General features: G+C 39.1%; 1 protein-coding gene across 1 annotated transcript in view; it reads left to right on the plus strand.

The window, feature by feature from the left end:
- Positions 1 to 16,938, plus strand: part of LSAMP (limbic system associated membrane protein) — a 641,226-nt gene that overhangs the window by 621,332 nt on the left and 2,956 nt on the right. The window lies entirely within an intron of this gene.

The following is a 16,938-nucleotide window of genomic DNA, read 5'->3' on the forward strand; positions in this document are numbered from 1 at the left end:
TTCAGTTTTTATACATATCACTCCTTTCCCACTAGCTGATGCAAACATGGGCCTTGTTTTCACTAATAGAACTTTGTCAGCCATGTCAACACAAATTTACAGCAAAATCATGGACCCTGATTAATACACATAAAGGTAATTAAGAGTTAAGTTTATTACCCTGATGCTTGGGTGTTTCTCAGCATCTAGAAGAGTTCAGAAATCTGGAGAAGAGCTGCAAGTAAATTAATAAAGAGACTAGACATGAAATATAAATTTGGAAGGCATTTTGGGGAGCCAAAGAAGACCTAGCTTCAGTAACCAAGTTCTCTGAATCTCTGGACCCTTAGCTTTTTATTAACACAAATTGCCCTAAAGCAAAGCAGATATACATATCAAAGGTTAAGGTTTGGTATACAGTAGGCATTATCAGGTTGGGGGAACTGCCTTTGGCTGTTCCAGTAGCAGGCAATAATATATACAGATGTTTAGGTTTGGGGAAATGCTTTCAGCTATTCCAGCAGGCAATAATATGTATCTTCAGCCCTGCTGAAGCCTCAAGGTCCACCAACCTTTTGATGAACTTCTTGCATTTATGACCTGCTGGAATTAACCCCCAGCACCCTGACTCTTGCTGGGAGCAAGTCTGACTTCCTCCTGATTTTTGTTATTGGTTGAGAACCAAGTGGGAGAGTCTTGCCAATACTTCGCCTGAAATCAGTACTTCACCCTCCAATCCAGTGATTTAGACCAAACTGTAATAGACATTTGTCTTTGTTGAATCCATTTCTGTGTCTTCCTCTTCTCACCTCTTTATCCTTCTTTCTGCTTTGTTTCCTGGACAGTTCTTGTTCTCTCCCTGTTAAAATTTACTAGCAAGAATAAATCTGAAATATACTTACACTATTGTTTCAATGTCCAACAATAGCTTGGAAGTGATACCTCTCTAAGAACTTATATTAGCTTCAAGCTAAATGGCTAAAAATCCTACAGCATCAATTTAAAAGTAGGAGAATTTTTATACTTGGAACTCTTTCCTAATGTCTTTCCCTATTTCCCTAATCTGGGTCTGCCTACACCAGTCAGCCTATCTAGAGATCTCCCTGTTCTATAGATGGCTGTGCTATTTAGATTTCTAGCACCAACTGGGATTTGAAAATGAATGTATTTTTGAAAATCCAAGCTCACACTAAATTTTAATTTGATGGAAATATTTCTCTTCTATGAGCTTTATAGGGGGAAAATCTCTCAAAGTAACAATTACATTTGGGGATTAAGTTTAAGTAATTGACAGTCTTCTTTTTTTAATTAAAAGGAATAATGCTGCCTAAGAAGAGCTCAATGAGATTTGCAGCAGAAAAAATGTTGGCATGCTGCACCGAAGGGTGAGAAAACCAGGATCTTGAATGGACAGAAAAAGCTGGTGCAGGCCCCTCTAGACTTTAGAGTGCAGCCCCATTAGAACTTGCCTTGGTGTTTGCATCTGTAAGCCATTTAGCAGCAGGGCAACAGTCTATTGTGAGGGGCATTGGTGGGTATAGCCAGGAAGGAGGTCCTTTCTGTGAGACATTTGCTCTAGGTTCAGAGACACTGTGTGGAGCAGAAGTCCTTAAAGGAAGTGAGACTAGAGTCAAAAAGAAAAAAATAGCACATAGTGTTCCAAGAATTATGTCATCAACACAGCCTCAGCCCCTGATAAATGTCATATCATAGCCGCCAAAAGCATAAACTTAAATTTTCGTCTTCCCGTTACTTTTCTTTTTTTTTTTTTCATTTGAAATTCTTATTCCTGGTTTGTATTTTTGATTTTCTTTTTCTTCACATTTTCCACTGTATTCACCTTGCATTTATATGTATACCTTTACTTTGACATCCTTCAAAAAAAAAAAAACAAGGAAAAGTTTTGGTAGTATTAGTATTCACATCTAAACTCTGGTTGTCAGTCATGCAGGCACCGCAAAGCCATCATCCCCTTTGTCTGGAGGAAACATCTGCTTCTGAAGAGGCAAGACACAAATTAACCTTAGTAACAACTCGCCTTGTGCACTCACTCTGTCCTCACAGTGGTCTTTCATCATCACAAATTATTTGTCAGTATTAAATCAAAGGAGCCTTTGCGTGGGGGGAAATCAGCTTAAGTGGTCCCACCTTACATCCCCCCTATACACTATACTGCTGGGAAGAAACACACCTGCCAAGTAAGAACACAGCAGGACATGTGAGTTTGGAATTCCAATTTAAGGTGCTCATATGGACCCAGATACATGATGGGAGTAAGCAGACCACTCACTAAGACTCCACTAAGAATTGTCAGCTTACATACACCATAAATCAGTGGGTGCAGAGACTTTACAAGTCATTTATCGTGCTTTCTAATTGGACCACGGAGAGCCAAGCACCACCATAGTTTACTGTGCTGTTTTGCTTATCACTGTGCTGATTGTAAAAGAAAACACTTACCCCTTCTCTATAACACATGTGTATATTTTAACACCACTAACAGGGTATCTTTACTGTAAATCATAGCTGTCCATCCTTTCTACTTTATCTGCCCTATTCCTCATAGCAGAGATTCTCACTTAACCACTCATCTTCTAAGCCTTGCCGTTTCAATATGGCTTTTTTACCAGCCTAAGAGGACATTGTTCGGAGGCAACCACAGCATCTTGTGGTTTAAAAAAACAGCAGCCCTAGCTGGTTTGGCTCAATGGCTAGAGCACCAGCCTGTGGACTAAAGGGTCCCAGGTTTGATTCTGCCCAAGGGCACATGCTCGGGTTGTGGGCTCGATTCCCAGTGTGGGGCATTCAAGAGGCAGCCAATCAATGATTCTCTCTCATCATTGATGTTTCTCTCTATCCCTTTCCCTTCCTCTCTAACATCAATAAAAACTAAACAAAACAAAACGAACTTTAAAAAAACAGCAGTAGGAGGTAACTGCGCCTTGGCCGAGTGTCCATTCTGTGTGCCATCCCATCCTCTTCAGTCCACACAGCACCAAGCATTCCCAGCCATGTTCTATGTTGGAAAATATACCTATGATTTTGTATGACTTGGGAAGCAGGGGGAGTTTGGAGAGCAGAAACAGCTTAAACAAAGGAAACCAAGCAGTAGCTTGCACTTCTCTTTGTTGAATAGCAATTTAGAGAGTAACGTGCGAGATTTGCTCTGGAGTTCCAGAACACAGGTAAGTTCATCATCAAAAGCTGCTCAGTGCTGCAGAGCTGAAAAAGATGGAATAATATTGGAGGTTGGTCTTTCCTAGAGCCGTGGTCGGCAAACTGCGGCTCGCGAGCCACATGCGGCTCTTTGGCCCCTTGAGTGTGGCTCTTCCACAAAATACCACGGCCTGGGTGAGTCTATTTTGAAGAAGTGGCGTTAGAAGAAGTTTAAGTTTAAAAAATTTGGCTCTCAAAAGAAATTTCAATCGTTGTACTGTTGATATTTGGCTCTGTTGACTAATGAGTTTGCCGACCACTGGCCTAGAGGATCAACCCTTCCGCTCTAAGTCATTCAGTAAATAGTAGGACTTCTTTTCTGCACTTAGGTGTACTCTCCACTTGCTTTTGCTTTGTAGAGTTTCTTTTAGAGTTTTCATTTTCTTTTCCTTATGACATCTAATCATTAGGAACACAAGAAAGAGCCTTCATTCTTGATGGGCAGTGAAAAACTAGTTTCTGGCGCAGGTTAAGTTTATTTGATAGTGATTTTGATTACACCATTCATTCACTTAAAACACACACACACACACACACACACACACACACACACACACACACACACTATCCTAGTACTTTCTATGGCCAAGCTTAGAGCTGGGTCTCGGGAGGACTGTGGCAAATGAGCCAGACACAGCCTCTGTGCTAATAGAGCTTACAGGTGGGCAGCAGGTGGTGAACTAAGCAATCACAAAATGCTTGGCTGAGTTCACACCACCTGTGTGGTGTTTGGGGAGCACAGAACAGGGGCACCTTAGCGAGCCTAGATGGGTCAGAAGGCTTCCAGGTGAAAGTGAAATTAAAAGGTAGAAGAAGAGACGGGAAAGAGGGGCCGAACGTTCTAGTACATACAAAGGTCTAAAATCCAAAGGGAGGCGAACAATATTAAGTCTAATTAATTTTAGAAATCTGAAAAACAAAAAACGTATTTTTTGCCCTAAGAATTTATTACTTCTCTTCATTTGTATCTGGCCTGTTTAAAAAAGAAAAAAAAAAGGCAAGCCAATGGAGTTAAAGGAAAGGGCATCGGCATTTCCACCTGTTACTCTTAGGACAAGAAAGACGACCTGTACAGACATGTACCAATGCTCACACTGTGTGGTAGCGGGCACTATCCAGGGTGAGTTTTCTGGATACTGAGAGCCCACGATCTGGCAGAAGCTCTACAGAGAACTTCCAGCCTTTCAATATGGAGGCTGAATGGTAGGTTTTTATTTTATTTTATGAGATGACCCAGTTGTAAGGAGCCTTCAGTGTTTCCCAGGAGCTGCCCCGGAACCTGGCTGTAACACTATGTTTGGAGTTATAGATAAACCACTGAGGCCTCCTGGCGCTCGATGGGGGTCCACAGCAGACCTGCCTTTACCCAGTCTGCACTATGGTGGTTAGTGCCATGTATGCAAGTCCGAGGGTAACTAGGAGCATCCCACCATTTTTAATCCCTTATCTTCTTATTTCCAAGAGCCTTAAAACCCCAGGAAATCTCATAAATTCACTTGTTATCTCTGCATTCAAATTCCATAGGCCAGTTACCTCGTTTCATGGTATTTGAATGTTCTTTTATTTTGAAATATAAAAAATAAAAATACACTTTAAATGGATTAAAGATAGTCTTGAATCCCTTGGAATGTAAATCTAAAATGTATTTTAAAATGAATTTGAAGATCACATATAAGCTCCTTCCTCAGAGACATAGAAAAAAGAAGAAAACCAGGAAGGATGAAAATCTCTAGAGACCTACCCAAACCTATGCCTTTAATCCTTGTTAGCAAGTAAAATGAATGAAGTCATGAAAGGCTGTAAAATGTATGTTTTTAAACACGAAAAATATAACCTACATTGCAGCAACAACTGAGTAGACTTGGGGCTGGGAGGTAATTCTTAATCTCATTGAATTTGGAGATGACTGGTCATCAATTCCAACAAGGGGTAGAAGGCCAGGATAGTACCCACAGATGCAATGGGTATATTCTGGGCAAGAGGGCAAAACTTGTTTCTTTAAGACAGAAACTGCATATCTGACCCTAATATCTTACCTGACACTTGATTCAAATGAGTTTACTCCTGGAGTTTATCTAACCTTACACAGATTTTAGGTGAAATGGCCCAGGGAAACCACTTTATTAAACTTAGCCTCAAGCATTCTCTAACATCCTAATTCATTGATTATTAAAAATTAAACCTCTAAGGCTAAATGAAAAGCCTGCAGGATCTGAGAAAGCTGACTTGGGTAAAAGACTTGATGAAGCCCTCTTTTTACGTTGGTGAGACTGTACGTTCTGGGACAGTGCATATTGCCACTGAGCAAAGCCCAGGCTATTAAAGTCAAACCATGCACCTCTACTGGGCACTTGCATTAAGCCTACAGTTAGAGGGACCTCATAAACCCATATGATACATTTTTTATTGCATCTTATTTCATACTGTTAGGACTATGTTTGTTATAAAAATTAGACCTCACCTACCTTAGCTTCTCTTTGGTTTTACTATATGATACCAGCCAACTAAAAAGTTAGGGGTGTTCGGCAGGGGTGGTGGGGAGAAATTCAGTCTTCTTGTAATGTCAACCCAAAGCCAAATAATCAGAAACTGATCATTAACTTCCCACAGACAAAGAGGGTATTTTTAATGCATTGATTTGTCTTTATAAATAGTTTTCTATTCTGATAATAAGTGTTATGCATTTCCATTAAGGAAGAACTTGAAAATATATGAAACGATAAAGAAGAAAATAAAGATCATACATAAGCTCCTTCCTCAGAGATAACGCCATTGATGTGACATAAACAAATGCTTTGTCTGAATGTGGGCGCTGCCAGTGTACTATAAAACATGCAAGTGAAAACATCTAAACCGTCCTCTATGCTCTGCCCTCTCTCAGGCCGGTCATGTTTCTGTGACTTGTTCAAGGCCATGGCTGAGGCTGGCACAGCAGCCGCTCTCCTGCCCGGCCCAGGGCTCCCCCCTCAGTGACAGGCACTCATAGCCTCCTGCCTGGTCCAGGGCTCCCTCCTCAGTGACAGGCCCCTCACAGCCTCCTGCCCGGCCCAGGGCTCCCCCCTCAGTGACAGGCCCCCTCACAGCCTCCTGCCCGGCCCAGGGCTCCCCCCTCAGTGACAGGCCACTCACAGCCTCCTGCCCGGCCCAGGGCTCCCCCCTCAATGACAGGCCACTCACAGCCTCCTGCCCGGCCCAGGGCTCCCTCCTCAGTGACAGGCCCCCTCTCAGCCTCCTGCCCGGCCCAGGGCTCCCTCCTCAGTGACAGGCACACTCTCAGCAATTCCAGGTCCTAAATCAAACCTGACTTACTTTTTCAGGAGATTTCTTTAGACTCACAAGAGATTTGCCTTGTGTCACCTGCAGGATTTATGGTTAGAATCCCGCTTTCAAATGTGGGAGCTCCTACATGCTCTCTCTGAATTGATGTATTAACATTTTTCCTTGTATAAATTTGTCTTTTTCTTTTAATGAAATGACTTTTTACTTAATTTTTTTCTAATTCTCTTCAGTATAGGACATTTGGTTTATAGAGAGTTGACCCACTAATAATGAGAATAAGGAGTGATTCTTAAATATTTTACTTACATTATATAAGAAGAAATTACGTCAGCATTAGTTTTGGTTTGGATTTATTCACTCATTCAACAAGGAGTTATCATTATATGTCCAAGGTGACCAATATCCTGGTCAATCATTTATGTCCCTGACACACCCCAAAATAGCATCAAACATCTGAAGTCAACTGTAATACAAAAAGCCCGTATAAGTATTTGAAAGTAAAGTGTAACTAGATTTTGACCCAAATCTAGCTAAGGGAGGCCAACTTCATTTCTCAACATTGATGACATGCTAAGGCTTCTTCATTTTCCAAACCAAGTTGACAAATTCTCTTAGTAGTTAGGACAGTGGTCCATCTATGAACACACACAAGCAGAAATAACCTTAATGTTGAGGTTTAGACCTATTTCTTTATTTTGGCTTTTTCTCCCTGAGCTAGACCTAGAAAGATTACTGTGATTCTCAGAGCACATGACTCTATAAATATTAGGCATTAGGGTTTATACAACGTGAATATAGTGCATGGGAGAAAATAAAAAACTCTGACAATCCAAACAGAAATCACAGGCATATCCTTTTCTATGTCAAAAGAAAAAATAATAATAATAATAAATATTATTATTATTATTATTATTATTATTATTATACAAGTAAATAGAAATTGCTAATCCCTAAAGTCTCTGAGTACAGTAAATAAACCTTTGAGAAAGAAATTAATAACTTGCAAAGTGTGGCTTTGAAAACTGAATTAATAAAAATGTCCCCATTTTAAGCCACTGTAATAATAAAGGTTTTATTTTTCAAAACCTTGGCAAAAAAAAAAAAGTCAGAGCACAAAAACTAAAAATTCCGTGGAGGATCTTACAGATGTTTTGCTGCAGGTCCTTGGCAGTGGTGAGGGCGGACGCAGCAGCAGTGGCATCTTCTCCTTTGTTTCTTTGATTAAATTTCATGATTTTACCCCCACCCTCCTCTCACTCTCTCCAGGCATCTGGAGTATACAGTCCCTATTGAATGTGGACCTTCCCTCTCCCCTGAACAGGCACTCTTACTAATTCTTGCCCAGAAAAAAAAAAAGTGCCATTAATTATTTTAGTTCCCTAATATGTCATTTTTAAAGCCTGTTTAGAAGACTGGCCTTCTGGAAAGAGCTGTGCCATACACAGCAGAAGGGAGAATGTTTCCTTGTTCAAATGGCTGTGGGAGGTAAAAAAAAAAAAAAATCTGTTTATGTTCAAGTAGACACCCTAGAATTAAAAAAACTATGCAAACAATATGAACCCCCAAACTCTGCATATCCTACATGTGGGCAGGAATGAATGCATATAAGCAGAGGACTGGAAGGAAGCTATCAAGAGTCAAGGCACTGAAAAATCAATTATTCTTTTTATGGGATTGTTGTGCCCTCATCTCCTCTCCCAGATAAAATGCAATGCAGGCAAATGCCAAAATTGTTCATAAACATGGATATGAAAATTTTCTCAGGTAATAAGGAGTTATCAAACTATAAATTCTAGAGTCACTAAGGAAGCATCTCTCATCTTAACAATACTCACTTTCATTGAGAGAGAGAGAGAGAGAGAGAGAGAGAAAGAGAGAGAGAGAGAGAGAGAGAGAGAGAGAGAGAACTAACCACACCACTTAATAGGAGATTAAAGGTAAGAGAATAAATCTTCTAGCCTCTGAACAAAAAAAAAATAAGCTTGGATTTTTATTTTCTAAGGTTTAGATTTCAGTTAGCCATGAGAATATTCTTAAATATAACTCAACCTGCAGAAAATGTTCTACCTCCAGGATGTGGAGACTGATGAAAGGGCCTCCTGGCCCCATATGACTCTTCAAATGGCTGAATTCCCGACAGGAATTTTGCCTTAGGATTAAGGCATGGTGGTTCTAAAAGGAGACTAGAATCTCCCCCTGCCTAGGATCAGCTAGGGCAGCTGTTGAGGCTTTAATTCATTGATTCATTATTCATTCATGCACTCTGGATATTTATTCAGCAAATCTATTGGACACTTACTCTGTGCTAGAGAAATACTGAGCTGAGGCTACAGTAGTGAACAGGAGGACATCGTCTGTGCCCATGAGAAAGACTGAATCAGTTCTTTTTAATGCTGCAGGTTTGTCTTACATGGATGGATGTAGACTCTCCGAAAATCAAAAGTCAAAAGTCAAAAACAAGTTAGCGTAAATAAATTTGTGAAGGCACTTCCCTTTTCTAGTGTTGATTCTTTCCCCAATGCCTCTTTGTACCCTCTCATCACAAGGTAATATTTAGGCACATGCTAATAATGCTTCCAGAGAATTCTAGAACTTTCTCTGTACTAGACTCCCCCAAAGTTTTATCCATTGTATAGCCACAGTAGATTTATCTTTTTATTTTGTTACTTGGATCTGCACTGCCACACTTACTTGTTAAATGTGTTTCCTAAAGAAAGATATATATGTAGGGAGATGTTTTCCTTGAAAGGCATAAATATTATATGTTTTAGGTTTAGTCTAATGAGTATGTCCAGGGAATGCCTACAGAAATAATATCCCTGGCAAGGCTGTTTTTCTCAAGAACTTTGCACTAGAAAAAGAATAATAATTTTCAGTTGTTAAGGATCAAAAAAAATTTTTTTTCCTTGTCTATAAGAATAGGAAAGACTTCCTTTTGGAAAGTAACATTTCAGTCCTGCCCTGACTGAAAAAAGAAATGTTGCTTTTATTTTTCCAATTACTGCCACCTGGTGGATATAGGAGGTTCTTTTAGACAGTACATTGGACTATGTCTTAGTATTAACACAAGATGGCAGCACGCAACCAGATTTTCAAAGAGCCAGACACAAAAAAGAAATCAGTTCCACAGCTTCTGGTGTGCAGCTGTTCTTATGGTGGCAGTTACGGCATTCCTCTGTGAGAAAGAAATTGTTACATGATTAAACACCTCTTTCTTAGCAAAACAAAGTGGGCACATGTGTGACAAACACAAGAAAAAAAATCAGGATTTTGCCCCTCAAAAGAATAATGTTCTATTCCAACAGAATATGATAAATAGAAAATAACAGTACCAAATAAGCACTCCACCCTCTTTTCCTAAAGACAAATGGAATTCCAAATATTAATAGCATTAGAATTTCACAAACCAGTTCATTCATTGCAATAAGGAGGACTTCCTAAAATTTAAGTGGTAAGCTAATTTGCTTATTAAAGGTTTTTAAGCAAATGCATATTTTGTATGATTTTAAAGTATGACATTTTCCAATACTTTTAAATCGTTCTTTTAATGAGCTCTTTTTAATTGATTAGAGATCTGTTTAGACCGCAGAGACTCGCACCCAAGCCTATGCCAGTGACTGGTTAACCCCGCACATTTCTGACCAAAATGCTGCCTGACCAGCCTGCTTCCCTATCACTTCAGTGTGTTAGCTTCTCTCAATGTTTTGTTCATCTATACTGTTGCAGTAGATTTTTCAATTTTTTTTAATTCTCTTTTTTCACCAAATTTTCACTGATATTTCTCTGTAGAAGGTATTTTATCACAAATCTGACAACTCTTATTTATTGAGCACTTACTATGTGTCTGGCAGCATTCTAAGTATGGTACGATAACTTCTATAATTGATAAAACAAATTTATAAGGAGCATGTTGATTAAACTTATTTTATAGGTGATGATACTGAGGCAAAGAGAGGTTAAGTGATTTTTTTTCTAGCTTAAGCAAAGCCATTGGTCTTCCTATCTGCCCAGGTTTCTGAACAATGCCTTGCAGTTATTCCTTGTGGACCAGGGGAAACCACGTGTTCTTTACATAAAGATGCTACCATCAGGAATTAAGCTCCTTTGGGTGAAGAGCAGCACTCTGTGACCTTGAGAGGTTCCTACAAATTCTAAGGAACGGTAAACCAAAAGGCTTGCCCCAAGGAAGAAGGGAAGTTGTGCTTTGCCTAAGAGCAGAGCCAACCTCTCCCCAGTCAAATCTGAATCATTTCAATGTCCCAGTCATAACCCTAGAGATGTTTAGACTATAGAGATAGCCTTGATTTCAGAAAAATACCAGGCTGTATTGATGAATAATGGACAGAGTCCTGGCTGGGGAACTGGAAACCTTGAATTACAGTCTCAACTCTGCCTCAGGCTGTGTGACATTGGGTAACTGATTCACCTCTCTGGGCCACATATTGTGATGGCCTATTTTTATAGTGCCTTTTCAACAATTTTTAAGGCAATATGTAGATTTCAGGAAAAGTAGTCAGAGAAGGTATTGTGAAAATAAAAACACAGTGGTGGTGTGTTTAATATACAATTAGAACATCAGTGGGCAGATGATCAGTGAGATCAACAGGTGGAGATCCGTGTTTCATATCTTGATGGAACCTGGCTCCATGTCTGTGGTAAGAGTAACATCAGTTACAGGCTTCTGCTCAGAAAGAAACAGAATTCTCCCTCCATCTTCTGGGCATTCATGCAGAAGACTTCCAATACTTCTGCAGGTAATGGACTAGCTCTTTGAGGACTAAGGGCAGGTGCTAATGACCGAGCATCTTCAGAAGAGCATCTGGAGGTCCACCAGGAATGGTGATGCGGTGGAGCATTCACACTGGGCCTCCATATCCACCCCGCATCCGACCAGTCTAGGGGAACTGTTTCCATGTGTAGTCACAGCTTGCTCTTATGAATAGCCTGGCTGACAGGATATAGGTTTTTGATAAAGTGATGGGAGAAGTCCTTCCTGAACTGGCAACTAAAACATTTAGCAGAAATCTGAAGGAAGTGACCGTGTGAGCCATTCAGAGATCTGGGGAAAGAGCATCTCAAGCAGATGACCCAGCAGGTACAAAAGCTTTAAAGTTGGAACACATTTAGCATTTTAAGTGAAAAGAAAGAGTGGAGCCAACCAGGGGCAAAATGGTAGGATGGTGTTGGGAGCCAGACATATTCTATCATTTCACTAAATTGCAGTCAAGAGTTCATCTTCATGCCATACTCAGAGTGCTTGTACTTGTCTACACATATGACATGTGACACCAAGTATTTGTAGTTACAAATTGATTTTGCCACCTCCAAATGCACAACATTTGTTCCAGCCTCTTTCCACATACCTTTCTTTCCATCTCTATCAATATGTGCTTCTACTAGAATGCTTTTCCACCTTTCCTCTCACTTTCCTTTCAGTGGAGAGTACCAGGCTACTTTTGTGCTTATTCTCAATTGGTAAAAAATTTTTATCTGTTTTTGTTTTGCTAAATGTTTCTTTTTTAGAAATTGGCACGACCGTGCACTTCAAGCAAAAAGGTATGGTTCTTATTTCTAATTACCTTCTACATGTTAAAATTAAAATTTCACAGCAGTGTGTTAGGGTCTTATATACTAGAGTTTATTTCATCTCAACAGTTTGTGGAAATAATTTCCATAACACATTTGCCACTATTTATTCCAAAATTGCAACTTTCTCTTTCACAAAAAGCCCCTGCTACCCATGTCTACTCTGTTGCTTTAGTTATTCACTTTTGAATGTCTGGAACTGAGCAGCTTATCCCTTCCCACTTTCCTCATCTTAAGTGCCATGGTTAATTCTTGCAGAGCTATACTTTTGGAAATGTTCACTGCCCAATTACATAGAACTGACTTTACTGTTACTTGTTGGCTATTCAAGTAGATATATTTCTAAGGAAAATAGAGCAGGGTCTCCTAAAATGAAGGACTTGAGAATTTAATACTCCCTCCTGCCTCAACATTCTCCAGGTCTTCATCTACCCTCACCCTGCTGTAGTACATCAGGGTTGCTGGGATCTCCTAGGAATTGCCCTCCAACTGCCCCAAGTACTTCCATCAGCCATATGGCACATAATTCACATACTTTTCCCTGCAACAACAGTGCACTCAGGTTAAAGCTTCAAAAAATGGACCCTAAAATGCAAACAATTACCAATTACCTCTTTACAAGTCCAACAGAAATCTCTATACCAGAGCCACGGAGGAACCTTTGTGGCCAAACACCACCCTCCTTAAGTCCTCATGGCCACCCACTTGGATTGGTAGTTGTTTCCTATGAAGATGCCTTCTTCTCTGAACCTAAAAGGAGATGAGACAACCAAGATCATTATCAATAGTGAAAACCGATTCTTGTGGGATTTAGACCCCACCAGTGACCAAGAACCACAGAGATTATGGACACCTTGTTGCTTATTCAGGAAAGGGCCGGCATTTTGTTTATATCAGCTCTAGCTAGTCCCCACAGAAGGCAGCAGGGAGGAGGCAAGTAGAAATATATACATAGAACCAATATCATTTGGGGCAAGAAGATCTAAGCTACTGCCCTCTTCAGCCCTTCTCTCCCCAGCACCATGATTATCAATTAAAGTTGAATCTTAGGATACCTCAGGGCTTTGGTGTGAATGGAAAAATAAGGCACAGTGTGTGTGTGTGTGTGTGTGTGTGTGTGTGTGTGTGTGTGTGTGTGTGTTTGGGTTTTTTTCCAGAGACCATTGAGATAAATTCCTAGTGTCACCCAAAGGAATTCTAAATATTGGCCTAAAATTTTAGAATTTTGCATGGCAAAATATTTGATGCTGTTTTGATGGAAAAGATGTGATAATTTTACTGTGAAAAATAACTTTACTGTGAAACCCTACCCAAAACTCACTTTATAGAGAGGGAATATAATGTGTAAAGAATTATGTAGAAGGAGCCCAAATTTAATTCTAAGACACAGTGCTCAAGGAAAACATCAAATACAGCTCTCATTCTACTCTCAATTTATTCAGCCAGAGGAAGCTGAACTGGCTGAATATGGACAGCAGGTGGCGCCAAAGTCAGTCTTTTCAGGCTTCCTTTAATTAAACATGGCTTCCCAGGCCCCTATGTGCCTGTCTGGATAATATTTAAGAGAGATTTGGGAGATTATTTTTTTCTCTCGCTTAATAAGTATTAACTATATAGTTTAAGTTTTTGTTTTATTTTCAGTCACTCAGTCAGCCCTTAGTAAGTATAAAGAGTAATTCAAACTTAAACTTGTCTGGCTTTCCCTCTTCTTGTATGGCTGAACTATGTACAGGAATAAAATTATGATTGACCTCGATGGCTTAAAGGATGAAAGGCTTGCCCAACAATCACTGAGGGTGTGACTAATGATTATGTTGAATACATCTAGTCCCCATTCTTTGAAATGAGCCCTCACTACCCAGGAGATCAACAGAAATGTCTTGTCCAAATTTGAATCACAACGTCCCACTAAGAGTGTGAGCTTTAAAGAAGGTGTTGAAAAATTACCTATTCTTTCTTTGGAATTTTACTGAAAGACTGGTCAATTGGCTCAGCATCCTGCATCAGGTTTGTAGTATATACACTTTGCCAAAAAATACTCACGTTCCTCGATTTCAGGATGTTGTATCAATCTTGCCCTGAGTCACACATTCTCTTTTTAAGCATTATGATGGCAAAGTGTAATCCAGCATTCACTTTGACACAATCTCATTTATCATCCTGTCCTGGGGTTGAGAACCTAGACCTGGTGAGTTGACTCAAGATTTTCAATCTCGCTGCAGCTAAATTTTGCCCCTCTGGGTCAAACATTGAAAGCCTTGACCAATTCACAAACTAACCCTTTGATTCAGGGGTATTTTGTGCCTTTCTGTAATCCAGATATTTATAGTTAATAGCAATAAATGATTCTGCTACCATTTGTTGAATATCTACTAGATACCACACATGTAAGCATGTGCATATACATACACACATATAGAATGTGGCTGAAGATCAAGATATGATATTTGTCTGTTATGTGATGAGCGTGTAGCAATTTTTGAATTGTGGTTCTATTTGCCTATCTATTCTTCAGGCTAATTCATGTTTGCAGACTCTTGCTTTCAGTCTATCTGTCTGTATAGGAAAATACTTGCTAAGCCTGGCCATCTGGTGTGGGAAATAAGTTTTACCATTTGCATTTCCACAAGTAAGCAGAAATTTCATAACTATGAACTAAAACATAATTAATGATTTAGCTGATTATTTTCCCCAAAATGGCCATTAACTGAAGTACTCTCCTACGCAGTCATATATACATATCTATAATTGCATGCCCCCTTGTGATGATTATCCAACTGTCTCCCATTTACCTTCACATTTTTCAAGTCTATTTATTTACTCTCAAAACCAATTGTGAAAAGAGCAAGTCATGTAAGTGCATCAAAAAGCTATATGAGAGCACTTAAAAATAATAATTGACAGATCTACAAAATTCACTTCAACTATGTTATAATTGTATTAAGGATACAATTAAAGAATATTAATAGTCATATACTGGGATTTCCTATATGTAACATAGAATATCATGTGAAAGTGATAGTTTATTCTCAATTATGTATATGAAAAGACCAAGTATATATCATATATATATATATGAATATGTATATAAAATATAGTTTTCTCTAGTACCTATGTATGTACATAATTAGCAAAATGTTATATTAAACATGTTTATTTAGGTTCATATATGTCTATATTTCAATGATGGAATTTTTGCTTTCTCAAATATTTACTGCCCTTCAGAAAAATGGTAAGACTAGGCTTTTTAGATTTCCCAGGACCTTATGATAATCTAGTCTGTACCAGCACTAAAAATAAAGTTAAGTAAATAGGCAGAATTAGAGTCTTTCTATTTTACAGCATCCCTATATCAAATTTGTTTAACCAGGAATGGTATAAGTTTGTGTGTAGTCTTTGTCTGCTTCACTGACACACTAATTCAAACAATGTGCCACTGAGCTCATGCCACCTACAGCATATAGAGGAGCTAAAATACCCATCAGGCCAGAAGCCCTGGGAGCTGCCATTAAGAGAGCTTACAGATATCTCAGGGCCAAATAGGGAGGAGACAGGTAGGGGGTGGGTAAGGTTCAGAACACTTGAATTTTAATCACGATTCCTAATCAGGTGCTTCATGCAAGAAACATGATCTTCTTGAACCTTAACTCCTCAAGAAAGGCATGAACCTGAAGGTAGCCAAAGTGCCTTTATATTAATATGATCCTATAGCCATTAAGAAAATTAAAAGATAGATTGGTTGAATATTTAAAATTTTAATCTGCAGTTTCATATCTTTACATATAATAAAGCTCATTTTATACTATAATTATGTTGTTCAAAGTTTGTATATATTCATATTTTTATAGTAAGTAATATTTTTAATATTTAAAAGATGCCATTCTAGTCTAAATATTCTATTGAAATCACTTTTTAAAAAAAGACAATGGATGTCTTCATGTTGATTTGTTTGTTCTGGGTATTGTTTTAAACAAAGACAAATTTCATTTGCCAAATATTGGCCAAGAGACTCATTGGCACCCCTTCACTGGATAACTTGTGTAGTAGTGACAGGCAAAGACTGAAGCCAGCTGCCTGGGTAAAAACCCCAGCTTGCTAGCTGTGTAAACGTGTGCAATAGGTTTCATCTCTCTCTGCCTCTGTTATCTCACTATAAACTGGGCTCATTAGAGTACCTGCCTCACAGCATGGTAGACTGCTTGTATTTGTAAAGCATTTATAACAGTACCTTGCAGTAAGAGCTACCTAATTGTCTACTGGTTTTGTTTGGTTGTTGTTGCTGTTATTATTTTTTTAAAAAACAAACAAACATAGACTAGGAGAATGTTTTTGAATTCAACACTGTTCCTGTAATTTTACCTCTAATCTGGTATGTTTGTTGACAATTTTGACAACATTCACATACCAGAGATGCTTCATTGCACTTGAACCATCATAAGTTTAAACACACACTCACATATACACTCATTCACACCGATTTGTCTGCATATGTGCCTCAAAACTTCAAAGTGACCCGTAATTATAGTCACACCAATCTCTCTTTTGAATATTATCATCTAAATATACAGCCTTCAATCCCAAAGTCTTGGTTGTGAAAAATACTAGTATTTTCTTTTTAAAATGGATCTCTACAGAAGAACTATACAAAAGGAGAGAGTGGACAAGCAAAGCATAGGAGACAAGCTCTTCAGAGCAATATTTTCTGCCCCAGTCCTCCTCTTTCTGTCAACACATACATGGCTTCTCCACTTTCCTTTCCAATCCAATCTCCCTCTTGGATCTATAGCCACACATACACACCCAAATCCTGTCAACCTGGGGAAAACCAGGGTGGCAGTGGGCAGCACACAGACTGCCACTCCAGGTTGAATTCTGGGC

This window comes from Cnephaeus nilssonii (assembly GCF_951640355.1).
Source record: "Cnephaeus nilssonii genome assembly, chromosome: 3".
Lineage (NCBI taxonomy): Eukaryota > Metazoa > Chordata > Mammalia > Chiroptera > Vespertilionidae > Cnephaeus > Cnephaeus nilssonii.